Source organism: Sturnus vulgaris, chromosome 6, assembly GCF_052056855.1.
Source record: "Sturnus vulgaris isolate bStuVul1 chromosome 6, bStuVul1.hap1, whole genome shotgun sequence".
NCBI classification, from domain to species: domain Eukaryota; kingdom Metazoa; phylum Chordata; class Aves; order Passeriformes; family Sturnidae; genus Sturnus; species Sturnus vulgaris.
The window spans coordinates 20,380,343-20,399,342 of NC_142248.1; the positions used below are offsets into that span (position 1 = coordinate 20,380,343).

Genomic DNA, 19,000 nt, shown 5'->3' on the forward strand with positions numbered 1-19,000 from the left:
ACTTTGCATTTTGGGTCTGTTAATGCAATCAAGAAATTATGTCAATGGAAACTAATTCAAGAAAAAAATCTCGTGCTCAGCACACAAATGGGACTTAGAAATGTAGCTCCTAGAATTTCCAGCCTGGTTCAGCTAGACTATCATAATAAAATAGAGTGATTATAACTACTACCCAGTTATAACTGTATCTTTTCATTAATTACTTTTTCTCACAGACATCTAGGCTCACACATTTATGCATTAAGATTCAAGCCTTTTTTTTTATTATTCCTTTTCAAACCTTGGTATCCTTGTGTGTATTTGCTCAAAAGAGAAGTCAAGAGGAACCATTTACATTCTCTGTATTTACCAAATTTATTAAATTAGTGGTACAAAAGAACTTACTTCACACATGCACATCAAACCCACTTCAAGTAATATTCTACTACCTTTCCTGCTACTCCTTCTTGTCTTGTATATTAATTTTAAATATCTTATTCTAGTTCTTCTCTATGTGTAACAGTTTAAAATATAGAAAGGAAAGAACTCTAGTAGTTACAGGAGCCCTCCAGAATGGCTTTCTCTGCCTCAAGTCCCCATTTGGACAAAATATTTCTCATTAATGACTCAACTGTCATTGAATTTCAAAAGTATTTCACCATGGAACTGAAAAGAACTACTTTCCGAGGAGAGCAACTGTGTTCTTGCCGTGTAGTGGATAGGCAGTTACATTCAGCCATTTCTTTTTTCTTCTAGCTGAAATCTTCAAGTCCTGTTTTAACAATATTACCCCAGAGGAGGAAAAAACTGCCTGAAATGTTTGTTAGATGAAAGGCATTCTTTAAAAAAAAGAAAATATATTAATTTGAATACTGTTACTTAGGCAACAGTCAGAGAGTCAGTATAGCTTATCACTTGGTAAGAAGGAAAATTGCTCCAGGTACATGTAAATCTAGTTCATGTAATTTTTTATGCACTTGGAAAGCAACCAGTTAATCTCAGACTACCTGGTCAGGCTCTCTCTTGCTTTTGCACCCAACTATTCAGTTTCACATCTGGTAGAGTCAAGAAAAAATAAGAAAAAAGGTCTAGCTGGGCTGCTTTCCCTCTTCATAAATAAGAGTAAAGTCAGGCATTCCTTAACTATTTCACCTGTGATTTGGATTTCATTTTTCTTTTCAGGGAGCAGACTTGTTGAGATGATGACTTTAAAATGCCTTCCTTATGTTGGTATTTATAAACCACCGAGGGTGGAGGTTAAGCTCTGGCCCTGTTTTCAATGGCTTCTCTCATCAGCCAAGGTCAGGAGCTGAGCTCCTGAGGGACCTTGGGTTCACAGTTTATTGCCAATGAGTAATGCCTTCAAACTGCATCCAGTTCTGCTGCACTTCAGAACTTTATGTGGTGCTGTTTTTAGTACCTTGATTAAAACTTAGTAGTAAACATAAAGTAACTCTCTTGTCACTATATATTTTCAAGTTTTACTATTTCTTCACCATTCCTCTTTATGATCAGAGTAATAAATGCACCTATATAGGTTTTTCCCTGACATTTTATGCTTTTGACTCCATTAATAAAATCTGCTATAGAAAAGCTGAAACAATGTCTCAGGCAGTTAAATAAGCGCAATGACCTTATTAAATAGGTGTTTTTCAATATTTAGATGTAAGAGATATATTTTAGATAAAATATGCGATTTACTGGTTTTGTGTTCCACCTGCAAATAAATGTGGAAAGAAGCAGCCTGGACAGATTTACCCTTACAGAACATAATTATGATAATAGCTACACACAGATTTATTTAAGATTACCCCTATTCTTGGCATTTTCTTAAAGATTTGTGGAACTCTTAGCTTTTCCCCTTCCTCATTCTTTTCTCCTGGTAGTGCAACGTGATGCTCAGGTTCAGTGTCTAATGAGGCAGCCATTCTGAACACGTAGAGACAAAGAAGAGGTTTCCCTGGCAACGAGGACCATGCCAGAGCTCTCAGAACAGTTATTTCCCCTGTATTCAGGTTCCTTTTCTGTTTAGGATGCCTATTAGTGGGAGTTCACAGGCAATGCCTGGCAAGCTTTTCAGAGATTACAGCTCCTAAGTATACATAACAAAATAGAGCTAAGGCTATGATTTATGAGTAAACTAAAAAGTGGTGAGTTAACATATATTTTTTTCAGTTTCATATTTTTTAATGGAATCTTAAAACAATGATGACTACAAGTTCATTACATATGTCTAAGGCTGTTAAATACACTGCCCCTATTTCTTTAGAACTTCACTGGTCTCAGCAACATTTGTGTGAGTTCACTGAATTCTGAGCCATATTTCTGCTGGCACTAGAATAAGCTTTGATCAAGGTTTTAGCTATAAAACACATATGAATTTAAACAGATATAGATGTGATGAAATATTTAGAACTTTATGTAATATAACTTGGATTTAAACCTCAGTTTAAATGTGGAGAAAGATTACAATAATAAAGTATTGAAATATTAGCTAATTATTACTATTTTAAAGTAAAATGAAAATACAATGAAATTAAATTATTTAGTTCAAATCTTTACTTGAATCTGAAATCTATAAGCCTTTTATGATGAAGACTTCTGAAATCAGATTAAAAGATGAGCTTTTCCACATCCTTGCAAGTTCTCAAGAGAACTGAGATTACTACACCACCCAGCCCCAAGCTTGGTCAGTGTCCTGACCAAGTTCATGCAGCAATCCAGCTCAGCTGAGAGTTCTGATCCGGAAAGTGTTTTCAAAGTGCACCTGCTCACATACATTAAATATACAATTGCAATTTCTACTTCATGTAGATCAGAAATATTAATTTCATGTCCATTATATCCACTGGAGATATGGAATTAAATAGTTAAGGTTGGAGGGGACCTACAAAAATCAGCTAGTCCATCTGATAAAAAACATCTATTTAATTCCACCTTCATCAAGAGAGAATTCAACCAGCCGGCTTTCTTTCCTTCTTTCTCCCTTCCTCTCTCTCCTTTTTTTTCTGTCCTTCCTTCTGTCCTCTTGTCCTAATAAATACAGCGTTGTGACTAAATCACTGTATGAAGGAATGGTCAGCAAGTGTATGAATATTCTGAGGCAATAGAAAGGATTGTTTCTGGACAAGTACTGCAACCAGCTGACTTTTACTGCAGTCATCATTTCATCTGTCAGTAGCTGAACTTTTAAATCATTAATCCAGCTCATTTAAAAAAAATAAAATATATATCTATATCCTGAGCACTTTAAAGTTCTCCAATTTAAAATTCAAGCATTAGGATCCCAAGAGGACCAAACCTCCCTACAGCCTTGAGTAAAGAACCTAAAAGGTAGAATTTAATATCTCTTTCTTCATTATTCACTATTGATATCTGTAGGAAGCTGCATAGTGTCTATGCATACTGAGTGGAGTCCTGCATACTTAGAGAGGACCTTAGGCAAGTGCTTCCACTGGGATCTTAAACAGATGGCAACTAAATCCCTGTGTCTGTGAGACAGGAAGGTTTTCTGAATGTCCTGGGACAAAGAGGAGCCTTAAAAACAACCTCTGCAAAGTTCCTTGTATCTGGTTCTCATACACTAACCAAATTACTTGTCACAAGTTCAGCTGGGATTGATAGGCCTGGGAAGATACTGCTTGGCTCTTCTTTACATCCTGTCTCATATTCAATTCCATTGCTATATGTAAAGTCAAGGTAGTGGCAAAAGAGTGAGAAACTAAGGAAGAAAAATAAAAAATAGATGTAAAAATAAATTAAAAAGTGGGATCTTGCTTTGAACCTATAAAGAAGATATTCTCATTTTTTTCTCCTGTGAAGATTGAAAAGAAAACTCATTTCAGCTTTGTAAGACCACAACGATTGCTTCAGACACAAAATGAATCAAGCCTCTTGTTGGATTATGTGGGTGGTATTTCCACTCTTCCCTAGTGGGATAATTCACAGCCTGCAGCTGTGGCATGAAAACTTAAATATTTTTTCTCTTTCTGTCTGGCTTTAAAAGGAAGGACCTGCATTCATTTTCTGCTTTAAAGAAAAAGGAAAAGAGAAATTGAAGGCGCATTAAAGATTAGTAGTGTGAAACAGAGCAGTCATAAAACAAAACTGCATAAACAAAGAAGGAATTAATTTGCATCTTTTTAAGCAGCTATAGTCTAGTATTTGAAAGTGAATGAGAAGATATGTACTTGCCCAGGTGTATTAATAATAAGATAATGGTTGTAAACAACCCCTTTTGTACTGTTAAGAATCATAACTCTTTACTTACCTGCTCTTAAAGAATTGTTTCCTTTTTATATAGCAAAATTTTTAGTATTATTATTAACTATTAAAACAAATTCCTTGGATTCTTTGTGTGCAATTCAAACAAATTAGATAATACATGAACTATAATCTTGCTATTCTATATCATTAAAAACACTTTACAAATTCCCAGTTGAACTTCACTTCCAAGTACACTTTTCTCAGTCTAGGAATATCTTCTCCAAGGGAAAAAAAAACAAAAAACAAACCAAACCAAAACAAACAAAACCCAGAACAATAAAAAACAACCCCAAACAAGGAAAACTTGAATTCAATGTTTCTTTTCTTGCTAATACAACATAAAGTTGATCTTCCATGACACATTTCTTAAAAGCTGCTTTAAAGTTTTTCCATACCCTGTAAATTATTTTCTTTCCTTAATGGCTTGTTGTATTGTTTGCCAGTACAATGACTAGGAAATCACTATTAACACTTTAGCTAATTAAGGTTTTCAGAAAACATTGGCTATGTTGTTCTCATTAGCAGACTTTAAAAAAATACTATTCAGATATATGAAAAAGAAGATTGCTTTTAAATCTCAAGAAATGAATGTAAGTGTTCATATTCTGGTACATTAACAGTTTGTTCCAGTACATTGATATTTTATGTGGAAATCCTACTCTGCAATTAATATGCCTGATGCAAATTGAAAAAGCTATAATCCATCCTTTTCTGTTGTAATGTAAGAGCATATTATTATTGAGAAGCTACAGGATATCAGAACCATTTTTTAAAGTTGAATGCCCATTACCTTAAATCTGCATATAAAATGGTTTACTTTCAGAGTAGGTAGTATATAACGGAATTTATCTTGAAAATATAACAAAAAACATTATAACAATAATAAAAATTAGTCCTGTGTGTTTCACCTCCACAAAGACAATTATATCTTTTAGCATTAGTAAATAAAAATAGCTTAAAATTAAACGCAAAAAACTAAATGAAATTTCTGACTGTTCTAGACAACATGAGATATCTGCAATATCTGCATGGTCACTTATATTAAGTTTGAAAATAGTGTAGTCATTATTATCTTTTTGGAAATTTCCCAAATGTACTGATAAGCAAAAGCTCTATTTTTGACCATATAATATAATAAGTTAATAATTGTGTAAATGTAAATAAAATATGTCAATGCCACTTACTATCCCTTGGAGACATTTTCAGTTGAGGTAATTGCTAATGTTTGATTGATACTGAGATACCCTTTCCTGATCAGATGTGGGTCATCTATTATGAAGGAGCAGGGTTCTGGTGGGTTGACCCTGCCTGGATGACATGTGCCCAAAAAGCCATTCTGTCACTCCCCTCCTCTGCTGGACTAGGCAAGAGGAAATTTTAGGAAAAGCTCACAGTATGAGATAAGAACAGAAAAGATCACTCACAAATTATTGTCACAGGTAAAACAGTTTCAGTGCAGGGAAATTGATTTACAGCAAATGAAATCAGAGAACAACAATGAGAAATAAAACCACATATTAAAAAACATTTCTCACCCACCCCTCTTCTTTCCAGGCTCAACTTAATTTCTAAATTCTCTTCCTCCTTCTCAATAGCAGTGTAGAGGGATGGGGAATGGTGTTATGGTCAGTTCAACACACATTCTCGCTCCTTTCTCCTCAGAAGGAGGACTCCTTCACAAATTCTCCAACAGGAATCCTTCCTGTTTCTTGTGGAAAGGCCTCCTGCAATTCAAACATTCAAACCACTGCTCCAGCACTTACCTGGCAACAAAAATTCATACTTCCTTTCTTGATTTCCTCATACTCTGAAAACACGGTTTCTTATAAGCATATGTGATAATAACACAACCTTGCAGGAGAAATTAAAAATAATGAATCATCTGGTTTGAACTGGGCTGGAGTTTGCTTTTTTCACAGTAGCTAGTGTGGGGCTGTGTTTTAGATTTGTGAAGAACACAAAGTTGATAGTACAAAGATGTTTTAGTTATTGCTGAGCATGGCTTACACAGAGACGAGCCCTTTTCTGCATTTTTTACAGCCACACTGGTGGGGAAGTTGGAGGTAGATGAAAGGTTGGGAGGAGCAGTCAGGACAGGTGACCCCAACTGTCCAAAGGGATATTCCAGACATGTGACATCATGTTCAGCATACAAAGTGGTAGGAAGAAGCAGGAAGAGAGGAGCATTTGTAGTGATGGTGTTTGTCTTCCCGAGTCACTGTTACATGTGATGGGGCCATTTTCTCCTGAAGATGGCTGAACATCTGCTGGTCCATGGGAATTGGGGAATTAATTCCTTGTTCTACTTTGTTTGTATGTGCAACTTTAGCTTTTGCTATTAAAATATCTTTGACTCAACCCAGCTTTTTCAGTTTTCCAGCTTTTACCCTTCCAATTCCCTCCCTGTCCTTGCTGGTGGGGTAGAGAGTGAGTGGCTGCTTGGGGCTTGCTTGCTGCCTGGGCTCAAACCATGACAATCACTCAAAACAGACATCACAAGAACAAAACCACCTTGAGGTGGCAATGGATGTGAAGTTAAAGACTTTGAAGGATGCTGTTGCAGTAACCAGGCAGGAGACTCTAAAATTCTGTCTAAGTTGTCAAATATCATAAATTTTTAAGGAAACACTTTGAAATTCACAATAATGACTTTCATAGACATTAGTTTCTTATTCTCTGGAAGTTGTCATCATCTGGATGTATGTGTGAATGGAGACGTGCATATGGAGATGGTTCATTTCAACCTATTCCTGCATTTCAAACTATGTAGACATGTAAGAACGTTATTTTAACAGCTAATGTCAATCTAAACCAAAATTTCCCTTTCCTCTGATTGCAGCTTCCTCCTGCAGCTCATCTACTTTTCTGTGATTATTCCTGGCATATAAGTCTATTGTAAAATGTTGTCATCCTGAGCATGCAATAGAAATGGTCAACTCCAATATCCTCATGAGTCAGTAATATCTATCAGCCACAACTTTACCCTTGACTTGGTTTAAATTTAGGAAAATATGTAACAAATTGGGAAGGCTTTTTATGTTTCAGGTTCTTTATTCCCATCCTCTGAATGACTCCTGAATAGAGCATTCTTGTAGGGTGCTATAATTTGATGCAGCATGAAGTGCTACCATGGCTTACTACTCAGCAGCAAAGCCCTGAGAGACAGCATGATTCCTGTCATGGACAGAGCAGGTGGAGAAAGGAAATGATCTGCACACTGTGAGGCAGACAGCCACATCCTTACGGCTCAACATCCACTCGGGTGGCAACAGGCTGATAATGTTCACAGTGGCTGTGACATGTGCCAGAATTGCATTAATTACATTCTTCACACTTAATAAAAATCCAAAATGTGAGCCTTAAAATTAGCAGTACTCAAAGCAAAAATGCTAACAAAATGTATTCAAGTTATATATCATTTTAAATGAGATTTTATATAGGAAGTGGTTTCTTTTGCATTCTACTCACAACTGTACCTATACAGACTATTTTTCTATCAGCTTTTCTTCTCCACTTTTCTTCCCCTAACTGGCTGCTGCTTTTTATTCTCTCCTTTTTTATTTTCTTTAAAAAGTCCTTCACTCTATCACAGTACTTGTTCCACTTTGTTCCTCTTCCACCATCACACTTCAAAGACTTCCAGGAGTCAGACAAAGTTCTTTCAACAAGGTAACACTTTCCTTCACAGAAAGGCAAAATTCTCTGCATAAGGCAAGGTGCAGTAGGAGCAGTCTAGGTACCCTTACCAACCCTTTTTTTTTTTAATTTAACATATCCTATACCCATTACTGTAGGAAAAGTATGAGACAAATGCAGTGAGCTACAGTTGTTAAGGAAGACCTTATGGTTTATTTATTCTCCTCACATCACAGAGGGACTCTCAGTTCCAGACTGGAATAGAATCCAGATCTACCTTTTATAAGTTTTTATATCATTGTTCCCAAATGAAATATTCTGCTTTAAGATAAAGAAAATTACTTACTTTACAAAATAAATTTTCAGATGATTTGTTTTAATAATTCAATATTTTAAAAAACCCATATAATTTCAGATTGCTTTTGCTGAGAGGAACTTGAGATTTTTATTTAACTGTGTAGAGAAAGTCATCTTAGACTCTCCGACTTTTGAATTTATTTGATTTTTTTAAAATTATTGAATCTGGGTACTTAGGTACACTGGGGTTTGTTGAGATTTTTATATATATGTAGATTCTGATATCTACAAAAATTAGTAAAAGGCAGTACTTTATGACAGATCATTTATTTCAATTGTACAGTAAATATCTATAAAGATGTTGTGATGCAAATTTGATAATGAAGGCTGTCTCAGAGCCAAGCCATGGAAAAGACTGATGTTTTCTGGTTTATGTTGTGGCTTTAAAATCTTGCCAAGCCCTTGACATGCACAGTTCCTGAGGATATTCGATTCACCTAACAGGATGAATATATTTTATTTGTAAAACAACAATATCATTAATAAACAGTCTTATTTTGTTGATTTTTTTTATTTCTGCATGCAATTTTATTTCTGCAAAAGCATGCTGTATGCTTTTACAAACTTAGATAAAGCTAATAAATTACATGATAGCCCTGAACATATACACCTTGAAAAGTCAAAAAAACCCAGTTTTGACACTCTCCATAGGAAATTGCAATTGTAGCATAAAGTACAAAGACTTTACAGATAGTGTTTGTCTCAATAAATAAATGTTTAAGATTGTCTTTGGGTGACAAGGTGGGGGGAGCAGGGCCTGCAGTGGTGGATTCTGTGAGGAGGATCCCATGCCAGAGCAGGTGAGGTGGATGCCCGGGGGAGGCTGTGGTCCCGTGGAGAGAGGAGCCCACACTGGAGAAGGAGGAGAACTTGAGTACACTGAGGAGGAAGGAGAGAGAGAAAAAGTGTGATGAACTGACCAAATTTCCCATTCTCCATTTTTGCTGTGCCACTGGCAGGGAGGACGTAAAGAAAATTGAGAGTGAAGTTGAGCCTGGGGAGAAGGTAAGGGTGGAGACAAGGATTTTTAAGATTTGATTTTATTTCTCGTTGTCCTACTCTGATTTGATTGGCAGTAATTGAAACTAATTTCCTCAAGTTGAGTCTATTCTGCCTGTAACTGTAATTGTATGAGTGATCTCTTCCTGTCCTTACCTCAACCTGCAAGCCTTTGGTTTTATATTCTCTACCCTGTACAGCTGAGGAGTGAAGTGGCAGTGCAGCTTGTTGGGTAGCAGGTGTCCAGCCAGGATCAATTCTCTACAGAGTTATAGCTGCCATTATTAGGGTATTTTAAAGACTGAGACTGGTAGGATAATTGTATTTTCTTTTAAGTTATTCCAAAAGAAGTATAAATACAACTTATCTGAAGCATGAACTATTACAGACATTCTCACAGACTTCCATTAGGTAAATGTTAGTTTCTCCCATCATTCTGACAACACACATTTTCTCTTCCCTTTAAATTAATTTTACAGCAGATTACTATTCCTAAAACCTCCCTAGGGACTTGAGCTAAGTGAAAGGGAGAGCTGCTGAAGCATTATATAAAAGTTGAATACTTTTCAGAACTGATGCAAACATCTTAGAGACCTTTCCAAATAATTTCAGTTAGTGTAACATGTTTTTTATCTTGCAGAGTGGTTTGAACCACACTTTAACCCAAATACTCTTTAAAGCTCTGCAAAATTGACTGCTGAGCCAAACTGATTTTTGACAACTACCTTCACCTTTAAATTTCAGGTTTTTGCAAAACATGGATTACCTCTGTTGATCAAAGTGTTATGTTTCCTATCTGATCAATGTTAGCATTAATTAGACCAATGCAATGTTTTCCCAGTAATCTATAATGTTTTTATTCTGCTTCTTTGTGGTTTTTTGTGGCTTTTTTGGCCAGGGTTTTGAAAAAGTTTCTGTTTTCTCTATATGTAAGACCCTCCCAATCCTCCTGGCATTGTTCAGTCTCCCACAGGTGTAAAATACATGGATTAGGACTGGGAAAGTTTCATCGGACTAGAATAAGCAAGACCTCTGATCAAAATATGCTGAAGGGAGAAAACTGCTCAGGCATTTTCTAGAATCTCGGATTCCAGTAAGTGCTGGCCAACTCTGAGGTACAGACTCAATGTACTGGAAGGTTTTACAAAGGATAAGCATATTTTTCTCAGCTATTTTTTCATGCTACCATCCCCCTGACAACTGGGAGCCTCTCTTTTATGTGGATTAAGTCCATGCCAGTTTCCCATTCAGTAAACACTGTCTTATTAACAAGATCATATTACTCACAAAAGGCAAGTCAAAAATATTGTTATGTAGTTAACTATGACTGTATATTGATAATATCACATCGTTCTTTACCCTGATTTTATATAGTTCTGTATATTTGCTTGTTAACAGCATGGTAATTTTAATGAATGAGGAAAGATAAAGCTATATACATATACAGCCTCTTATTTAGTTATTTGACCTGTTTACATTAAGCACAGAGTAAATACACTTTCTAATTCACAGAAGGCTAAGCCAAAGTCATCAATATGAGTGAATAAACCCATGTTTTGAAGTCTAGCTCTCTCTGATACTCTAAGGTGGATATGCACAAGATCATTATGTATTCTTCACCACAGGTCAGTTGCTTAGCTACCAGAGAAGTAGAGAACTACTAATTGAAAGTATTCAGTATTGCTGGCAGCATCTGTTGCAGGACACTGGTCTTGGAAACACTCAGATATAAATGTTGCAGGAGGAAGAATGAAGGAAAACCCCACATAATATAATCTTGCTGAAAATGGCAAATATATTTGTTTAGTATTGTAATATATGAATTATCATCAGTGAAGTGATATTGATTCTGATGGCCATCAAATGCTCCTGTGATGAATTTTGTTGTACAGATTAGTTATATGTTGTGGATATATTTTAGATGCAATTGTTGCAAAAGGAGTAATTTTTTGTTTATATAGCTCCATCACATTTCTAAGTGATTCATTACATTCAGGGGCCTCTAGCTAAAAGTTGAGTCATTAAAATTAAAAAAAAAAATACAATCAAGAACTGGCAAGAATATTATCCTCTCATGAGATCCCTAATTGCTAAAATTCCTGCATTTAGTTCACATGAAACCTGAAACTTTGTAGTGCAACAAGCACTCCTTCATCTTAGCTCAGAGAAGAATTTGACAAGACATTATTAATTTTTACAGTATTCTCCAGTGTAGGTGCTCTTTTTTAAAATTTTATTGATTTTCTTTTGCATTCTGTGTTTTATAACTTCGTTTTCTGCCAATGTTAGTGTCTGGAATAAAAAAGTTATCCTGTTGGGATAAATGAGGGGCTCTCTTTAATCTCTTGTCCTCCTATCAGACTTCAAATGAGACATTTTCAATCTTTACCTTTCAGCTGTCAGATTGGAAAAAATAAATTTGGACTAGAATTACATTCTACTGCAATTTGGCATATAAAGTATTGGGAGAACATTCCTGTAAACAAAATCTCAGCTGCTTTATTGAGAAAGTTCACTTAAATTTCTTCCATAAAGAAATGTCTCACAGATAGCTTCACATGAATTCAATAAATCTGTATTTCCATAGACAGATAGTTTTTAGAGTTGCTCGTAATGATGATTATGTTTATATACCATTTTGTAGATGTGACAGCCCCATAAGCAAATGAAAGCTAAAAGTTTGTTGTATTTGTCTGATTTCCAGTGACTTTAAACCTAAAGACAGCTCTTCAGACTTTCTGAGCCTACTTAAAATACATTGTCCCAAGATTATCTATTCAGATAATAAACAGGATTCCATATTCTCTTAACTGGGAGGAGACTCTGGAACTTGAGGAAATAAAATACTTTTAACTGGCACACTGCCATGTTAATTTAGCACCTTTTTGTATTTTATTAATGGATCAAGTGTGCTGTTACAGGGCTCCAGTAATATAACTTGCAACTCAGTAAATCCTTTTTGTAAATTTTGTTGTGTATCTGGAAAAGAATCTCACCCTACTTTTTGCTTAAATTGTACAGTTGTTCACTACAGAGTAGGCCTAGAACTGTGCCTTGGATGCCTTTATAAAAATATCCCTAAACCAAGCCACCAGGGAAAGTGGCAAGTGCAGCTTGTTGCAGACAACTTCAGCTCACACAATTGCACATTCCAAGACATTCAGTTGAATATTCATATATTCGTGACTGCATTGCTTTGCAGTCAGGAAAAGGTCAACAAGGTAGCTGACAGCCCTTCATAGAAGTAGTAGGTGAAACATAGCAAAACCACCCAAAGTGCACAGCTATGTTTAATATACCAAAACCACCTTAATTATAAGCTATGTGTTCAACCATAATTTCATTTCCCACAGTCAAATGAATTTTTCTCCTCTTGTAAAGCAGGTATAGTTCTAAAAACCCTAAAACATCACTCATTAGTCTAAGCTAATATCTGACATCCCAAAGCCTAGGGAAAACTGGCAATGTCACAGCCTCCTTGCCACCCCATGGGTCTTTCCAGAGATGGTTCTAGTATATATAAGCTCTACACTTCTCTCAGTTTTCCTTTCTATAACTTCCTCTTTCAAAATTAAATTTTCTGTTGCATGGAGAAAGTAGATTTAACTTCATAAGTTAACATAATTTTAAGAGAGTAGTTGCTTAAGGCTTACTTGCCAGCTGTGCTTAAACCATAACACTGACTAGTGCTTTTCATCCCTTCTTATCTTTTTTTGAATTCTCTGAAATCCATATAGATTATTCAAGGCTCAATGAATCTTCGGTCCCTTCTTAGGTATTCCCATGAGATGTAAATAATAAAGCTGCTAACATAGAGGACTAAAGTGTTTCAGTAAAACCTGTTTTGTGTTAGGGAAATAAGTAAGTGGTGATTGAAGAAAAAAAAATACTTTTTATCCAAGCAGATATTAGGCAGAACTTAAACAAGAACTAATAAAGTTGCACCTTTGAAATCACAAGGTATGGATAATTTACAAACAATAATTGGAAAAGGCTCAGCTAATGAAGTCTCTGGACCATTAATAATCTATTTCAATAACTCCAAAGATCCCAAAAGACTGGTAAGAAACCGTCACTGTACATCTGGTTTAATAAGGCAAAACCAATGGCCCAAATAACTATATATTTTTCAGTCTGACCTTTTTCACAGATTACAAAGGACAAATATTAATGGAAATTCAATAGAGAGATTTTTTTAAAAGCTAAATTAATTAATGATGATTAAATATTTGCATGACTGTAATATGAATAATTATAGAGGTTATAGGGCAAGGGAGGTTATATAATATCTCTATATGACACTAGACCATTGTCTTCTGCATTTCCCGACTCAACTCATACATCAACAAATTTGAAGGAAAAAAACAACCAACCAAACAAATGACCCACAGCTGATAGAACTGCTAATGTTCCAGATGGATGAAAGGAATTTGGCTCAGTTAGGTGAAAAAATAGTGTCCAAAGCTTAGTTGTGGAGTTTAGACATTTGAATAAGAAATAAAGCATTCATTTGAAATGTCAGTACTGTGTTGTTATATTTTAAAATCAAGAATGAGATCAGACTAGTTGATCAGGACTTGATTTACAGACTAAAAACTGGCTCTCTCCCTTTGCTTCTCACAAATCAGTCTGCAATAAGAGCCAACATACCCATACAACTAAGAAGGTCAACAGCATCCTGGGCTGTATTAGGAAGAGCAGCACCAGCAAGCAGATTTACATTGTTAATCCTTCTCTTCTACTCAGCACTGCTGAGACATTGGAGTGCTGCTCCCTGTGCTTGGCTCCACAGTACAAGAGACATGGATGTCCTGGAGAGAGCACAGTGAAGGACCACTAACGTGATTTAATGATTCCAGCATCTGTTGAACTAGAAAAGACTGAGAGTTGGGAGTTTTTGCCAGGAGAAGAAAGGGTTCAGTGGGACCTTGTTAATGTGTATCAATACATAGTGCTAGAAAATAAAGATGTAGAAGCCAGACTCTTCTCAGTAACACTTAACAAAAAGACAGGAGGAAGCACGCAGAAATTAAAAAGCAGTAAATTCCAGTTAAACACAAGGAAAGGTATAATTCTGTAGGATCACTAAAAAGTTTGGGTTGGAAAGATCTCAAAGATCATCTTGTCAAACTCTCTGCCATGGGCTGGGACGTCTTCTACTCAGGTTACTGTTTGACCAGGTTGCTCAAGGATGTAAGGTGGTTGAACACTATGATGGGTTGCCTGGAGAGGCTGTAGAGTCTCAATACTTGTATTGAGAAAGTAAAGGGCCAACCCGACACATGATTGAGCAATCTGCTCTAATTCTTCTTGTTTGGAGCTGTGGGATTGGGCAAGTTTACCTCTGGAGATCCCTTCCAAACTTAATGATTCTGTGATTCTATGAAGTAAAAACAAGAGATGACTGCTAAATTACTGATGCATATGATGTTCGAAATGGAGCTTTCCACAAAGCTTTATTATCAGATACTGAAATATTTTAGGTATTATAATTTATATATAAATTCTTAAACTAAGATATGGACACTTGCCTTATGAACTTTCTCTTTTTTTCTCCAATTCCTTGGTACACACAGAGGCATACAAATAAATTTTAATTTCTCCCTTTATCAACCAGACTTGTCCTACAATCATTGAAAATCTTGAGACACTCTTAAAGTCACTGTGAGTTTTAGAAATATTTCTTGCTTTCAGTTTTCATTAACCCCTCTTTCTAACAAATAGACATAACTGTGATATATCTAAATTCTATGCGTTAATAATAGACCTCAAGATTTCAGTTTTGAACATGTGTGAGAGGTGAGAAGCATTAATTGAAATAAAAATTGCAGAAGTTTAAAAAATAAGTACGCTAGCATTATAAAATAAATGGCTTCCATTGTTTTTCTTTTGAGGGTTTTTCTGACTTTCTGTATCTTCCTTTACTAATTTTCAGACCTTTTTAAGGATAAAAACATTCTCATTGGGTCTATTATCAAATAGTTCCTTCATATAATTTCTATATTGGGAAATTAAACCAAAAGCAAACACTTTTACACAATTGTTCTTTCCTGTAAGATTTTTTTTTTCTATTGAATGTATGGGGGAAAAAGAAACCCCGAACAACAGAAAAGTAATGTTCAGAATAAAGAAAAGCTGACTAAGAGTTACAATATTGCATGCTTCTTAACCCAGCATCTAATTTCCTCTTCAGTTATATATCAGTGACTTTGACAAACAGAATTTTACAGTATTGTCCTATTAAACTGGTGACTTATATAAAGGAATGGTTTCCAGATCATTTTCTGACTCTAAGCTAGTCTTTGAAAATTTCATTCCTGGATAATTACCTCCTATCCAAAAAAAAATCAATATTTGTTTATACCCAAGTTTATGCATCTTTTTTATGGCATGAACAGAAAATGAGTGCTTAGGCTGAGCTAGCAATAATAAGTCAAGCATGCTGCTTCCTGAAATTTATTGTTATTATGTTGCTTTTGACTTGCTGATGTTGTTATTAAATGTGCAAACTGAATTGGTCTACACAGCCCAACTGATAGCAGAGCTCGGAGTTCAGTCAGCTGCAGTGACCATTGGTCTGGAGATGACAGTAAGCACTTCCCACCTTTACCTCTTGTCTGCTTTCCATACTAGAAGGAAGACTATTTGGAATCGTCTACGTTAGGAGCAGTACTACAACAATTTGTTAAAACCTATCAATCTTCTTTTAGTCTATCACCTCTCCTACCACATTCCTTTATCATTTTGGAAAACTGGAAAAGAGAAAATATCCTCAAACTTTTCTTGGCATTTCATTCTCACAGTGAAACCATAATCAACTCTCACAATTTCTACTGCAAATATATCTCTTGATAATATAGCCAATAAGACATGCACAAGCAATTTAGTTACTAGAGTGAACAGAAAAAAAAATAAACTTTTATTTAAGTACGGTGAGTTCTCATATTACTTACTCAAGCCATATTGTGTTATTTCATATTGTTTCATTCCTGATACTCTTACAGTGTTTTTCTGACACCATGCCAGGAGACTTTTTTACTCATTTTTATGTTTTTCAATCCAAATTATAAATGTTCTCTGCCTTCTTTAATCTAGTAGATACCTTGATAATCAAAACCTAATAATTTTCCTCTTGCACCCACTCCTTCATCTCCCCAACCTGCTTTCCAGACCACTCTACTTAAAACTCTCTTTGGGAGTCATAAACTGAAATAAGGGGGGAGCTTTGCTAACATGTGGGTTTATGACCAGTAAGATTTTAGGACTGCAGAATCATAGAAGTAGAAATCCAGAAAGCCAAAAATCATCTAAATTCCTACCTGTACTCTTTATTATAAGTCACCCAGGATGCCAGCTTATTGAATTGTGACTTATATTCCAGTGTACAATCTCAAGTTCAAAAATATAAGAAGTGCTCATTTTCTTATCCATATAGATTCAGCTTATGCTCAATTTCTATGCAAAAAAAATAATTTGCTCATACTTGTAAAGGATATGCATTATCAGAACACAACACCTGCAGGACAAAGGATAGGTTAATTTCATTGTTGCCATGAAGCAAAAGAGATCATTATAGAGCCTGCAGTAACCAAGCTCTGTGAAATAGCTGTATTAGTCATTAACTTTCCAGCACTAAATTTCATATCAGACTCAATTAACTACTACATAGCTTTTAATGACAATATTTTTCAGATGCAGCTTTTGTTTACTAATAAGATTTCCCATCACAACCAACTTTATCATTACTTTGGTGGCATTAATATTCAAGTCTTGTATTTCTCTGAAGAAAATGGAGCAATGAAAATCACATTTGCTGAAAGTACTCGTTGAATTATTCTTCTAAATTTTAAAGCATTTAAGTTGTACTTTTGCACTAAATGGCAATAAATGTGTAGATGAATGATGTCTCTGCATTAAATCCACAGAACAAACTAGAGTTGTTTATAGAACTTCCATCTATTTGACCAGAACATTTCTGTTCTCTTTGAGATTTTCATGATCAAAGGCTTAAAGTTTGTTATTTTCTTATCATACTGAAATTCAAAGCTCAGAATAAAAGAAATCATGAAGTTAATATAACCAGAAAATAATTTACATAGTAATTAGCACAATATGCACAAAGTAAGAGCAGTTGGATTAAGATATCAGATCACCCACAACCTACAGAAAAAAACATTTCAGAAATAATCTTTGAGACTTCAGAAATATTTTCATGTCTATGAAATTAATCCAATAAGTCAACACTGGTTTTTTGTCTTTACTTTTTAAAGGCAAAGCCTTAAAATGGCACCTATTTAAAGCAGAAAGAAGAAAAATATCTGTTTACTGTATTTTATTTTACAATACAAGCAGAGAGCAACTTTAGCTGTTACTGGCCTTATTACTGCACCTGAAAATAGTTGCTTTGTATCCTTACATTAGAAAAAGAGAAGCTAAAGCTCATCATTTGCTTTCAAAATTCCTTTCCCTATGCTATTACCATGTTTGTCTTCAGCCCACTTAGAACTGCATTCCATTTTTATGTACCTTGCAATTTGTAGTCATACCATCTGAGCTTCTCATTTCAAAACCAATCAGCTCCCTATTCATTCACCTGCTCCTGAGTTTTGAAATACTCACTATGCACTTATCTCTCCAGCATTGTTTTAGATCTTTTTCTAGTTTCTGCTGGTTTTGTCCTTGGATTTTTGACATTTGCATAGGAATAGGCAAATTTTTTATTATAAACATATATGTCATTTTTTCTTTATTTCTTTATGCTTACATCATCAGTTTCTCAAGAATTCTTCAGCGACCTTCGAGTATTCTGCTAGACTAATCTAGTAAAGTAGGGAACTCACAAGTCTGCTTTTGTACCACTAAAAGAGTATTTAATTAATCAACAAACAGCATAGAAATCTCCAAAACTGACATTGGAAAGAAAAGTCAATTCAAACATTGAAATATTTATGTGTTCAACTTTTCTTGCTGTCTATACAAAACAAGTCATATTTTCTGTGCTATGTTAGCAGTGTCTTCTGAAAATCTGTCAGACAATACAAAGTAGAAGTTGTTTCTTAAACCTGGGACAAATAAGAACTATTTAATACAAAATTATATTTAAATTGAAAAATCCCATTAAATTCCATAATGAAAAAAACTTTAAAAATCACTAAGAACATTTTTAATTACTTTCTCTTGAATAACTCTTCAGTGCCATTGCTTCACCACAGCTCAGGTTTCATGGATCCTAAAGAAATCATTGTAGCTTCTTAAGGGACCTTTTACAATCAAAGTACAGTGCATTTTCTGTACGTGAAATTTTAAATTTTATTGCGAAATTTTTACCAATTTGTACAATTAAGAAGTGTGGATCAATAACATTCGTTGTCTTGCAATATAACTAATGTATAAAATATATTCTAGATATAAAATATTGTAATACAAGTTAGACATTTCTTCTTCTCAGCAAGATTATCAGCTAACATGGAAAAATAAGGTACTAAGGTAAACTAAGAAACTAACAAAATGACCTGGGGGTTAAAGAACAATTGTTTATTTTCAAATACATTTTCCATATCACACTTTTAGCAACCACTCTCCTCAATTCTAATTTCTATGAAGTTTATAATAATTTTGCTAGTTACCTGACCATTCAGGTATTTCTTCAGACTTAGAGAATGAGTCCCAAGTTCTTTCAAACTCTGCCAGCCTCAACTGGACCAAAAAAAAGCTGGTTCATTTTGTTCTGACTACAAGCATCTTTGCAGAACTGAAACCTTAC

At 34.9% G+C, this 19,000-nt stretch overlaps 1 long non-coding RNA gene across 2 annotated transcripts in view; it reads left to right on the forward strand.

Moving 5' to 3' along the window:
* The window catches only part of LOC148223346 (uncharacterized), a 153,287-nt gene that overhangs the window by 47,117 nt on the left and 87,170 nt on the right, over positions 1 to 19,000 (forward strand). The window lies entirely within an intron of this gene.